General features: G+C 35.4%; 1 long non-coding RNA gene across 1 annotated transcript; it reads right to left on the bottom strand.

The window, feature by feature from the left end:
- Nucleotides 1-9,275: 9,275 nt before the first annotated feature.
- Nucleotides 9,276-10,767, bottom strand: LOC126765464 (uncharacterized). The gene is made up of 3 exons (XR_007668431.1): nt 10,249-10,767; nt 9,975-10,155; nt 9,276-9,914 (listed from the first exon to the last, which is right to left on the bottom strand). It is a non-coding gene; the product is annotated as an uncharacterized LOC126765464 (long non-coding RNA).
- Nucleotides 10,768-10,947: the final 180 nt, after the last annotated feature.

Here is a 10,947-nt window from a genome sequence, read left to right as displayed (position 1 = left end):
ATCAATACAATACGACTAGACTAACACGCGAATTTCGACGAGTTTTACTGAAAATTAGGTCAAATTGACTCAAACATAGCAGAAGGTTTAAATAAAGCAAACTAATATTCCTTTTATTGATTCAAAAGATATAAACATACATAAAGCACAAGAAATATTTATTTAATATTGTTATATTTTGAATAGGCCATACGAGCAGTTCGTAGCTTAAGATTTTCGTCGTAGGAAATCGAATGCACCATTCTGATACCTGCAATATTCGGTATATCCTTCCGTTTTTGAAATAAAGTTGGAGATATCTCGGAAATTGTATCAGCTCCAATATATAAAATTTTAATTCCAGTAATGTGCTCTTGCGCACAATTGTAAAAAGAGAATGCATCGTTTAAAACGACATTTTTTTTTTTCATTCATATTTTTCTTTTCACAACTGCTCTAACGCCATCGACTGCACCTTTACCATGTGACGTTGCAAAATAGTTCCACTCAAGTTTTTTACAACCAAATTCGGCCAGTAAATCAGGTAAACTCCAAGCAATAAACTGATTTTTAAATTGACTGCTACTTTCGTCTGAGAAAACGAAAATACTTTCAAATTCGCCATGCTGTTTTTTATCTCTTGAATAAGCTTCGTTATGAAAACGTAAACATCGATTTTGCTGTGATTTAAACTATCACTAATTACTGCAAACGACTTAGTTTCATTAAACATCCAGGCTACGCAAGTAAAAATGGAAACTTGCTTATAGTTGAAATGTGCGCTTTGAATTTCATTTTGGCTCACCAGCCTATACTTTTCCGCAAAATCTATTTGTAGGACAAGTAGAATCTCAAGCTACACCACAATTACAATCTAAAACAATATCACTAAAAAATCGGGGTTGTGACCTACACCTTACGGCTATATACTGTCCACCTCGTTTTAAAATTACAGAAATCGAATTTAAAGACTTTTTTGGAACACTAGGTCAACGATTTCTAGCAGGGAGAGATTACAACGCAAACAACACGTACTGGGGCTCACGTCTTATTAATCCGAAAGGACGACAGCTGTATCAAACTGTTATAAATAGGCACAATAACCTTGAAATAATATCTCCCGGTAAGCCGACATATTGGCCTAGTGATCGTAAGAAAATACCAGATTTAATTGATTTTGCTGTAATCAAATATATAGATAAATCGCATATAATAGCTGATACATGTACTGATCTATCTTCTGATCATTCTCCTGTACTAATAAAGTTATTTGAACAACCCATATTCGTTAATCCAAAAGTGGGTTTAACTTCTTATAAAACGAATTGGCTAAAATATAAAAAATACGTCAGTAGCCACATTAATATTGAGTACAAAATAAATACAGGAAGTGATATCGACGAAAGTATAAGAGAAGAACACCAAACAAAAGATATAATCCGCTTCGCTTCAGAAAAACCTCTAATAGAGAAAAGAAACGCTTGTAAATGAAAAAAGGCGTGCAAGACGTGAATGGCAGATAAATCGCTCCTCCTCCACTCAGCTTCAATTGAAAGCTGCGGTACGTAAATTAAAAAAAGCGCTCAAACGTTAGGAAGAATTGAACACCGAAATGTACATAAAGAAGCTGTGTCCAAATTCAAACAAGCAAAATTCCCTTTGGAAAGCCCAAAAGTCCATGAAGCCACCAACTGACTCCAACATGCCAATACCAGACTCGGGTGGAAATTGGGCTCGAAGTGAAGAGGAAAAGGCAAATTGTTTTGCAAATCTCCTAGAAAAGGTATTTCAACCCAATTTGCCAAAGAATAACTTTAAGCTGTCAATCTTACCCAACACAGCTAAAGAGTCGCTCGAGTCTCTTAAGACCTCACCTTCTGAAATTATTGGTATCATCAAAGAACTTAATCCAAAAAAGGCGCCGGGATAAGATAATATTTCCCCAAAAATGCTACTTGAGTTACCAATTATTGCTGTAGAGGTGCTCTCTTTGCTCGTCAATGCTATTCTTAGTTTCGGATACTATCCAATTTCATGGAAAAAGTCGCAGATTATCTTGATAGATAAACCTGGGAAAGACTTAACACAGCCGTCTTCAAGCAGACCAATCAGTCTTCTACCCTGTCTTTCAAAAGTATTTGAAAAAGTATTACTATCAAAGATTACTCTTTTTCTCCATGAAAATAATACAATACGAATGCATCAATTCGGTTTTCGTGCGAAACATGGTACAATAGAGCAAGTAAATAGAATTACAAACGAAATAAGGAAAGCATTTGAGCACAGGGAGTACTGTTCAGCAATATTTTTAGATGTAGCTCAGACGTTTGATAAGATGTGGCACGAAGGTCTTTTATACAAGATTAAAAAAATTCTATCTTTACAACTGTATTAAACATTGGAGTCTTATTTAAAAAATAGACGATTTATGGTAAAATTGGGAGATTTCATATCTGATGAACGACAGATAAGGCCTGGTGTACCCCAGGGCAGTGTGTTAGGCCCAACACTATACATCATATATACAGCAGAACTTCCAACAGCTAATAATGTATTAACTTCAACTTTTGCGGATGACACAGCTATAGTGGGCCGTAACAAATGCCACATTTTAGCATCACGAATATTAGCGAAGCATTTAAGTTCTGTCGAAGAATGGCTAGCGAACTGGCTTTGGTACTGGTTGACGATTCTGTGGAAATGCTCATATATAGATGTGATGTTTTTATTGTTTTTTTGTTTGAAGAAATGAAATTTTCAAATGATGTCTACAAACATGAATTTTTAACAAATACTTATAATTTGAAATGTGAAATATAATTTTTGTATTGGATTCTAACATAAAGAAGTGAAAAGTTACCTATGTCCTTACCCTGGTTCTAAGCTACCTGCCCACCAATTTTCAGCCAAATCTATTCAGCTGTTCTTGAGTTATAAATGGTGTAACAAACAACAACTTTCTTTTATATATATAGATGTGAGGTTTTTTTTTATTGAATTTGGTATTTTTTTTTGAAGAAATGTAATTCTCAGATGATTTCTACAAACATGAATTTTTAACAAATACTTATAATTTGAAATATGAAATATAATTTTAGTTTTTATGAGTTGTATTGGACTCTAATATAGAGAAATGAAAAGTAGCCTACGTCCTTACCCTGGTTCTAAGCTTCCTTCCCACCAATTTTCAGCCAAATCGGTTCAGCCGTTCTTGAGTTATAAATGGTGTAACTAACAACTTTGTTTTATATATATAGATTTCAAATAATTTTTTCTTTTCAATATTATTTTATTTAATGGATCTACTTTTTTTAAGCCTAACAATAAGAATTTATAAAATCTTAAATCTATTTAAAAACTAGGCAGGCTCGAGCAAGTGATTGAGCTGTTTTGGTGATACGGTGCTCTTTAATACGCAGGCATGTCGCTTCTTTTAAGGCGTGTTTGATCGCAGGAATTTACCAAAGCATTAGCAAAGGGTTTGGGTGATCTCGGAGTTTAGATATATATTTAATTCTGTATTCTTCTACATCTTTCTTTACAATATGAATTCCAAGGTCTTTATGGATATTTTCGTTAAGCATGTACCACGGTGAACACGTAACTTTTCTAAGCATTTTCGATTGAAACCTTTGTATTATATCAATATTAGTTCCACAGTTGCCCACAGTTGAATGCCATACATCCAAATCGGCTTTATGACCGCATTATATAAAAGCACTTTATTGTGTAGGCTAAGTTTGGAGTTTTTATTTAAAAGCCAATTTAAATTTGCAGCTCTAATCTTCATACATATTATTTTACTAGAGATGTGTTTTCTCCACGTGAGCCTTCTATCTAGGTGAATACCAAGATATGTTACTTCGTTCACTTGGGGTACTAAAATATTGTTTATTTTTACTGCCGGGCACATTTTTGGTCTAAGCGAAAATGTAACATGCTAACACTTCTGTTCACTGACATTTATACGCCAGTACGCTAGCCATTCCTCGACAGAACTTAAATGATCCGCTAATATTCTTGATGCCAGAATGAGGCAGTTGTTACGGCTCACTATAGCCGTGTCATCAGCAAAAGTTGATGTCAATACATTAGCTGTCGGAAGATCTGCTGTATGTATGATGTTAGAGAGAGATATATGTATATATAGAGTGAAATTTCCTACTTTCACCATAAATTGAGTATTTTTTTAAATAAGACTCCAATGCTTTATACAATTCCAAAGGTCGAATTTTTTTAATCTTATATAAAAGGGCTTCATGCCACACTTTATCAAACGCCTGAGCTACATCTAGAAATACTGCTGAACAGTACTTCCTGTGCTCAAATGCTTTTGTTATTTCGTTTGTAATTCTATTTACTTGCTCTATCGTGGTATGTTTTTCACGAAACCCGAATTGGTGCGTTGGTATTATATTATTTTCGTGGAGGAAAGGAGTCATCTTTGATAGTAACACTTTTTCAAATATTTTAGAAAGACAGGGTAGAAGGTTGATCTGTCTGTATGAAGACGGATGTGTTAAGTCTTTCTCAGGTTTATCTATCAGGATAATCTGCGACTTTTTCCATAAAATTGGATAGTATCCGAAACTAAGAATAGCATTGAAGAGCAAAGAGAGCACCTCTACAGCAATAATTGGTAGCTCAATTAGCAGTTTTGGGGAAATATTATTCCAATAATTTCTGGAGGCGAAGTCTTAAAAAACTCTCGCGACTCTTTAGCTGTGTTGGTTAAAATTTACAGCTTAAAGTTGTTCTTTGGCAAATTGGGTTGAAATACCTTTTCTAGGTGATTTGCAAAACAATTTGCCTTTTCCTCTTCACTTCGAGCCCAATTTCCACCCAAGTCTCGTATGGGCATGTTGGAGTCAGTTGGTGGCTTCATGGGTTTTTGGGCTTTCCAAATTGAGTTTTGCTTGTTGGAATTTGGACACAGCTTCTTTATATACATTTCGGTGTTGAATTCTTCCTGACGTTTAAGCGCTTTTTTTTTAATTTACGTGCAGCAGATTGCAATTGAAGCTGAGTGGAAGGGGAGCGATTTATCTGCCATTCACGTCTTGCACGCCTGTTTTCTTTTACAAGCTTTTCTATTTCACTGGGACCAAGCGGCTTATAGTTTTTATTTTGTGTTGTTAAGACAGCTGCGCTGGTTATTATATCATTGACTTCTCTTATGCTTTCGTCAATATCTCTTTCTGTACTCAATATTAATGTGGCTACTGACGTATTTTTTATATTTTAGCCAATTCGTTTTATAAGAAGTTAAACCCACTTTTGGATTAACGAATATGGGTTGTTCACATAACTTTATTAGTACAGGAGAGTGATCAGAAGATAGATCAGCACATGTATCAGCTGCTATGTATGTGCGATTTATCTATATTTTTGATTACAGCAAAATCAATTAAATCTGGTATTTGCTTACGATCACTAGGCCAATATGTCGGCTTACTAGGAGATATTATTTCAAGGTTGTTGTCCCTATTTATAACAGTTTGATACAGCTGTCGTCCTTTCGGATTAATTAGTCGTGTGCTCCAATATGTGTGTTTTGCATTGTAATCTCCACCTGCTAGAAATCTATGGCCTAGTGTTCCAAAAAGTCTTTAAATTGGAAATCTGTAATTTTTAACCGAGGTGGGCAATATATGGCCGTCAGGTTTAAGTCCCCGCAGCAATTTTTTTATAGTTATTGTTGTAGCTTGTAATTGCGCTGTGGCATTAGATTCTAATGCGTGGTGATTTAATCGTTTTCTAACCAAAACTGCTGTTCCTTCATGTGCCTTTCCATCTGGGTGGTTTGTAACATAGAGCCTAAATCCCGATATAAAGAAATTGTTTTTGTTCGTAAGATGAGTTTCTGACAATAGCATTACATCAATATTATTTTTATTCAGAAATCTAATAAGCTCCAGTTTATGTTGGTTAACACCATTAGCATTCCTTAAACAAATGTTCAATACAATAATTTTTACTTAAAAAAGTTTGCAACATTTGGTTTTGTGATTTGATTATCTCTTGAATCATATTTTGCATTGAAGCCATAAATTGAAGCCATAAATTGTCTCATCAAAATCATAGTTTCAACGCTTCCATTTGGTTGGCTTTGGGGCAATTGCATTTGTGCAGTATTGCCTTTAACCAGGTGTGCATACCTCCCTTGAGTAGCATTGTCTTTAAGATTAACTGGTTTTGAAAATGGACGGGGATTTCAATATTTTCATTAGGAGGTGTATTCAACATTTGGTTACCATGTGCTTGAATGCCCTGTGATAACTTTGATTTCAAATCTTTGTATACAGGGCAACCCCTGTAATTAGCAGTGTGATTTCCTCCACAATTGCTGCATTTTTTATTTAAATTCTCTTTTTTAAGAGTACATTTTGAAGTAGGATGTAGATCACCACACACCACACAGACACTGCGTAGAGTGCAATATGCTCTCGTGTGTCCATTCTCCTGGCAGTTTGTACATTGTACTGGACCATTTCTCTTATGTGGTTCCCCAACGGTGATTCTGCGATGGAGCAGATATTTTAAATTGTAAATTGGGTGTATTTCATTTTTTTGAGTTGGTTACAATTTGGCTTCAGTTCTATTTTGAACATTGGTTGTGGGACTTAGTTCCTGTTAAAAATATTTACTACTGATTTAATGCTAAAACCACCTTCTTCCAGTGCTTCTTTCACATCGTTAGAGTCTACCAAAGACTCTATACCTTTTATGACAACAACCAGGCCTTTTGAGCTCTTCAGTTGGTATGAATGAATGACAAAAATTTTACGATTTCCATGAAACTTTTTTCAGTGTAGGACTGAATTTTTGTTTCATCTATATTCCCTTTTTTCAAAGGCACTATATGGAAATTGTTAGTACCTATAATTTCACTTAATTTCGCAACAAGAGTATTTCTGCTACGCTCTCGTAAATATATTGGAGGTGGTTTGGCATTAACGACTGTGATGGTACCCTTCGCATCGTCGTCTGAACCATTGCTTAGTATTTCAAATCTGTTGCCATTTAGGATTTCTGGCTTTTTAACATTTGACGTGCCTGGTTGAAATTTTTTGTTATTGACCGCTGATTTAACTGGACTTAGTTTCCTTTTTACGTTAATATAGCCATCAATACCAGTCTAAACTGACGACCCTTTTTTGCTTGGTACATTCTAATCTTGCATTTTGTTTTCCTTCGCTGTCCGTGTGCTTGCTGGTACCTGCATACTTGTTGCTGTCAGCGCATTTGTTGTTGTCCGTTTGCTGTTCTTTACTACTTCTGCTGACTACGCTTGCTTACTTGCTCTTTCAGCTGATCGCTGCGATGATGAGTCATCGCCGTTAATTTTGTTTTTGCCAGAAGTTGCTGTTGTTGGTTCGACAAAGCTAAAGTAGGCATTTGCTGGTGAGGCTGAGCAGCACTCATTTTTGTTTGTTTGATTATTTGTCTTTTTCTGTTTTTACTTTTTGTTTCGTGCACAATTTGTTTATGTTTAATTATAACAACTTGTGTGCACCGATTGCTATTTATGTATTTACTTTCTATTTAATCAACATCACAGAATTCACGGAGCGAATTAAAAACACGTCCGTACACCTTAAACACTGTAAGATTCTGATGAAATAATGATTCAGAGTTTTTGTGAATCGATGAGGAGTTAAATCTTGTGCAGTATCTTAATACTTTGTGAAAAAAATTTTAAAACCTGTTTTTAGCACGTAACTCCTGCACGTCTATTTTGATTTGCGTCGTTATTGGCCATATGTGACCTGGTCTACGGAAAGGGGGTGTCAAAAAAAGGAGAACAATTAATGAGATAACGAGAAACTGACGATTATTTTTAACAGCTTTTCCCAGAAAACTAGTTTTTGCACGTTAGCTCCCTTTCCGTAGACCAGGTCACATATGTTTAAATTGTTAATTACTATTAAAAACCGCGCTTTTTATTTATTAAAATATTTGTTGTCTGAATGTTTGTATTTAGATACACCCTAATACATGGACTTGTATATACACGCGCATGTAGGCACTTATGTTTTGTGCAATTAAGAACTCGTTGAAGAGATTGGCTAAATGAGCCCTAGTCGCCTGCCCACACCACACCTACACCCATCTCTAACACGCACACTCACCACACTCACCTCGACATCACCATACTCCACATCAACACCACCCACACGCGCGAGCGCAGGATCCACATACTCAAACACACACAACACTACTCAGCTTGAAAAGGGTCAGGCTCTACACAAGTCAGTTCTTATTCGACCGCTTTCGAAACACCGTCGCTTTCCGCCACCGCTACGCAACGTTCCCTCCATCTTTCACTTAATTCGCTCATTGTGCGCGGATCACCATCGTGTTGATTATATGGGTGAAACACCATATTAATTACGTGAAATTTACTGAGGAAGCTTATTTAAATCGCTTATTGTGTGCGGATCATCATTATTTGAATAAATAACCATACTGTTTATTGTTAGTGACACCTGTACACGAACAAAGAGATAAAACCGGCTTTCATTTAAAAAAAACCACGAAAGGTAGCAAATGGTAAGTCAGTCCCGCAGTGATTAAAACATTGGTGCTTCGAGCCGCAAAGAAACATATATACAAAACTTACAAAATTCGTGCAATGAGGCGACATATACACACATACACTTTACAAAATTTAGTACAATATATGTACATACATATATACAAAAAAATATTGCAAGTGAAATCAAAGTTTAGTGACAAATACATACATTCTGCATACAAAAAAAAAAAATCCTCAAGTGGAAAATTAAAGTGCAGTAGCAAGTACATACATACAAAACCCCCAAAAAATCAGTTTGGAAGCGGAAAACACGAAGCGGTTCCGTACCGTTGTATCAAAATACGAAAAAAAAATAAATATAAAAAAAAAACAAAAACTCTAACGTGCAATTACAAAAAAAAAAAAACAAAACTGAACCCATATACATACATACATATATATTCACATATGAAGTGATCAAGATACTCAGCCCTATTCTGCATTTCGATTACGTTCCCGCTCTACGCTCCGTCTGAATCGAAAATAGGTATTCTGAGTTACGATTGGATTGAAAGAAGAAGAGGAAGAGCTGTAGCTCTTTCGAAGTCAGCTGTTTGCCTTGAAACGTGTAAAAATGAAACACAACAAAGCAAAAATACACAAATTATTGTTGGTTTATTAAAATAAAGAAATTATATCGCGTTTTTTTTAAACACTAACATGAAATCAGTAGCGGCAGCGATATTACTTGAGGAGGAGAGCAATGCATTATTCAAAATATGCCCTACATTACTCTATTAAATAAAAACAATTGCATTCAGTGCATTTTACAGCTCCTATATTAAAAAAGTAAATGCTTTTATTTAATTTCACAGCTCGTTATATAAATGAATAATAGTAAAATAAATAAAAGGCTAACAATTAAAAAATGACTACTTTGAATCCGGCTTATAATTTGGACCTAATCTTAGCATTTGCATTTTTATTTCTACTTTTTCCTTCACCAGCTCTTCCTTAATTCTATTGTGTCGCTTCTGTTCTTCAGGTTGCTTCACTGCAGTCTCCGCCAAAGTTTCTAGAGAACGATTCATGTGTCGTAAATATGAAGTAACTTCTTCCATTTTACCAAAGGCAGCTTCATTGAATTTTTTCGTCTCTGCATAAAATTCGTTTTGATTTGTATCTGTTGCTTAAGTAATGAAGAAGTGCTCTGCTTGTCTGCCCTCGCCTCTCTATTTTGGCTGCTAGCTCTACTGGTTGAAGGGATATCATCCGTTTCCAAACCCGTCAAAGCTATCACCTTTTCATCAAGTGGGCTTATGCGTTGTAAACGGCAAGGACCTCCATCGGTGCTCATCCTTTCTTTTTTGTTATGCGATAATTTTCGCTTCATGTAGCATTTCCAGTCAATCTAGATCTGCACGAAAACGTTAGATTTAACTTAATTTTTTAAAATTAATTGTAGGTAATACCTTACCTTTCTCCATGTATTGGAATCTTTTGTTGGTGGGCCAAGTGCATTTAAATTCCTTGCAACCTCCTCCCAAAACTCCTGTACTTCTTCCTTCGGTCGCTTTTGGAAGCCGTGCGCAATATCTCTTTTCGTGGCCATCATATCACACAATTTTTCGTATTGCTCTGCCGTTGTTACTTTTGACCTGCAAACATATCAAAATATATCATTTAAGCACAAACAACCAAGGACACCACCATTATGTCTTTTACAACTATAATCTTAAAGTTTTACTTACATATTTGAGGAAATTATTTTATCCAAATGCACGAAAATGAATATATAACGGCTTTCCGCCAACAAAACTTCAACGTACAAAAACGTAATTACGATCGCAATGCAGAATACATAGAATTGGAATTTTCGAAGTTGAATCGAAACGCAGAATACCAAAGTGGCCAATCGGAGAAAATTTCGATTCGAGTAGAAATGCAGAATAGGGCTGACTATAAAGTTTAAAGATTGTGTGGCAAAAGTCGAAAGTTACAAAAAAAACCCTTCAGGAACCGGGCGCGGATAATAAAAGTGCCACAAATATCAAGACGGGCGCGTTTAATGATAGTGCAATAATCGGGCGTGAAAACAATAAAAAATTAATTTAAACAAAATGAACAAAATTTAATAATAAATAAATAACATAAAAAAACAAAGAGGAAAGGAAACCATCATCGGCAACAACACAACAAGAAGCAGTTCGGAAACCAAAAAACATAAAAAACGGAAGGAAACGGATCACAGGCATCGGCATATCCCCCCCACCATTATCTGCAGAAACATCCCTTAGCCCCTTGAAGCGGCTCAAAGTGAGTTGTATCGACCCCACTTTTTATTTAAAAATTATATTTTCATATTTGTATGTTGGTTAACCCATTACTGCTCACACCTAAAACCCGCTATGATAAGCTACAGAAATTTTAAGCAGACGTCTGTAATGATA

This window comes from Bactrocera neohumeralis, unplaced genomic scaffold, assembly GCF_024586455.1.
Source record: "Bactrocera neohumeralis isolate Rockhampton unplaced genomic scaffold, APGP_CSIRO_Bneo_wtdbg2-racon-allhic-juicebox.fasta_v2 cluster10, whole genome shotgun sequence".
Classification (NCBI taxonomy): Eukaryota; Metazoa; Arthropoda; class Insecta; order Diptera; family Tephritidae; genus Bactrocera; species Bactrocera neohumeralis.
Note: the sequence above shows the minus strand (reverse complement) of the source record. Positions and strands in the feature narration are given on the sequence as shown.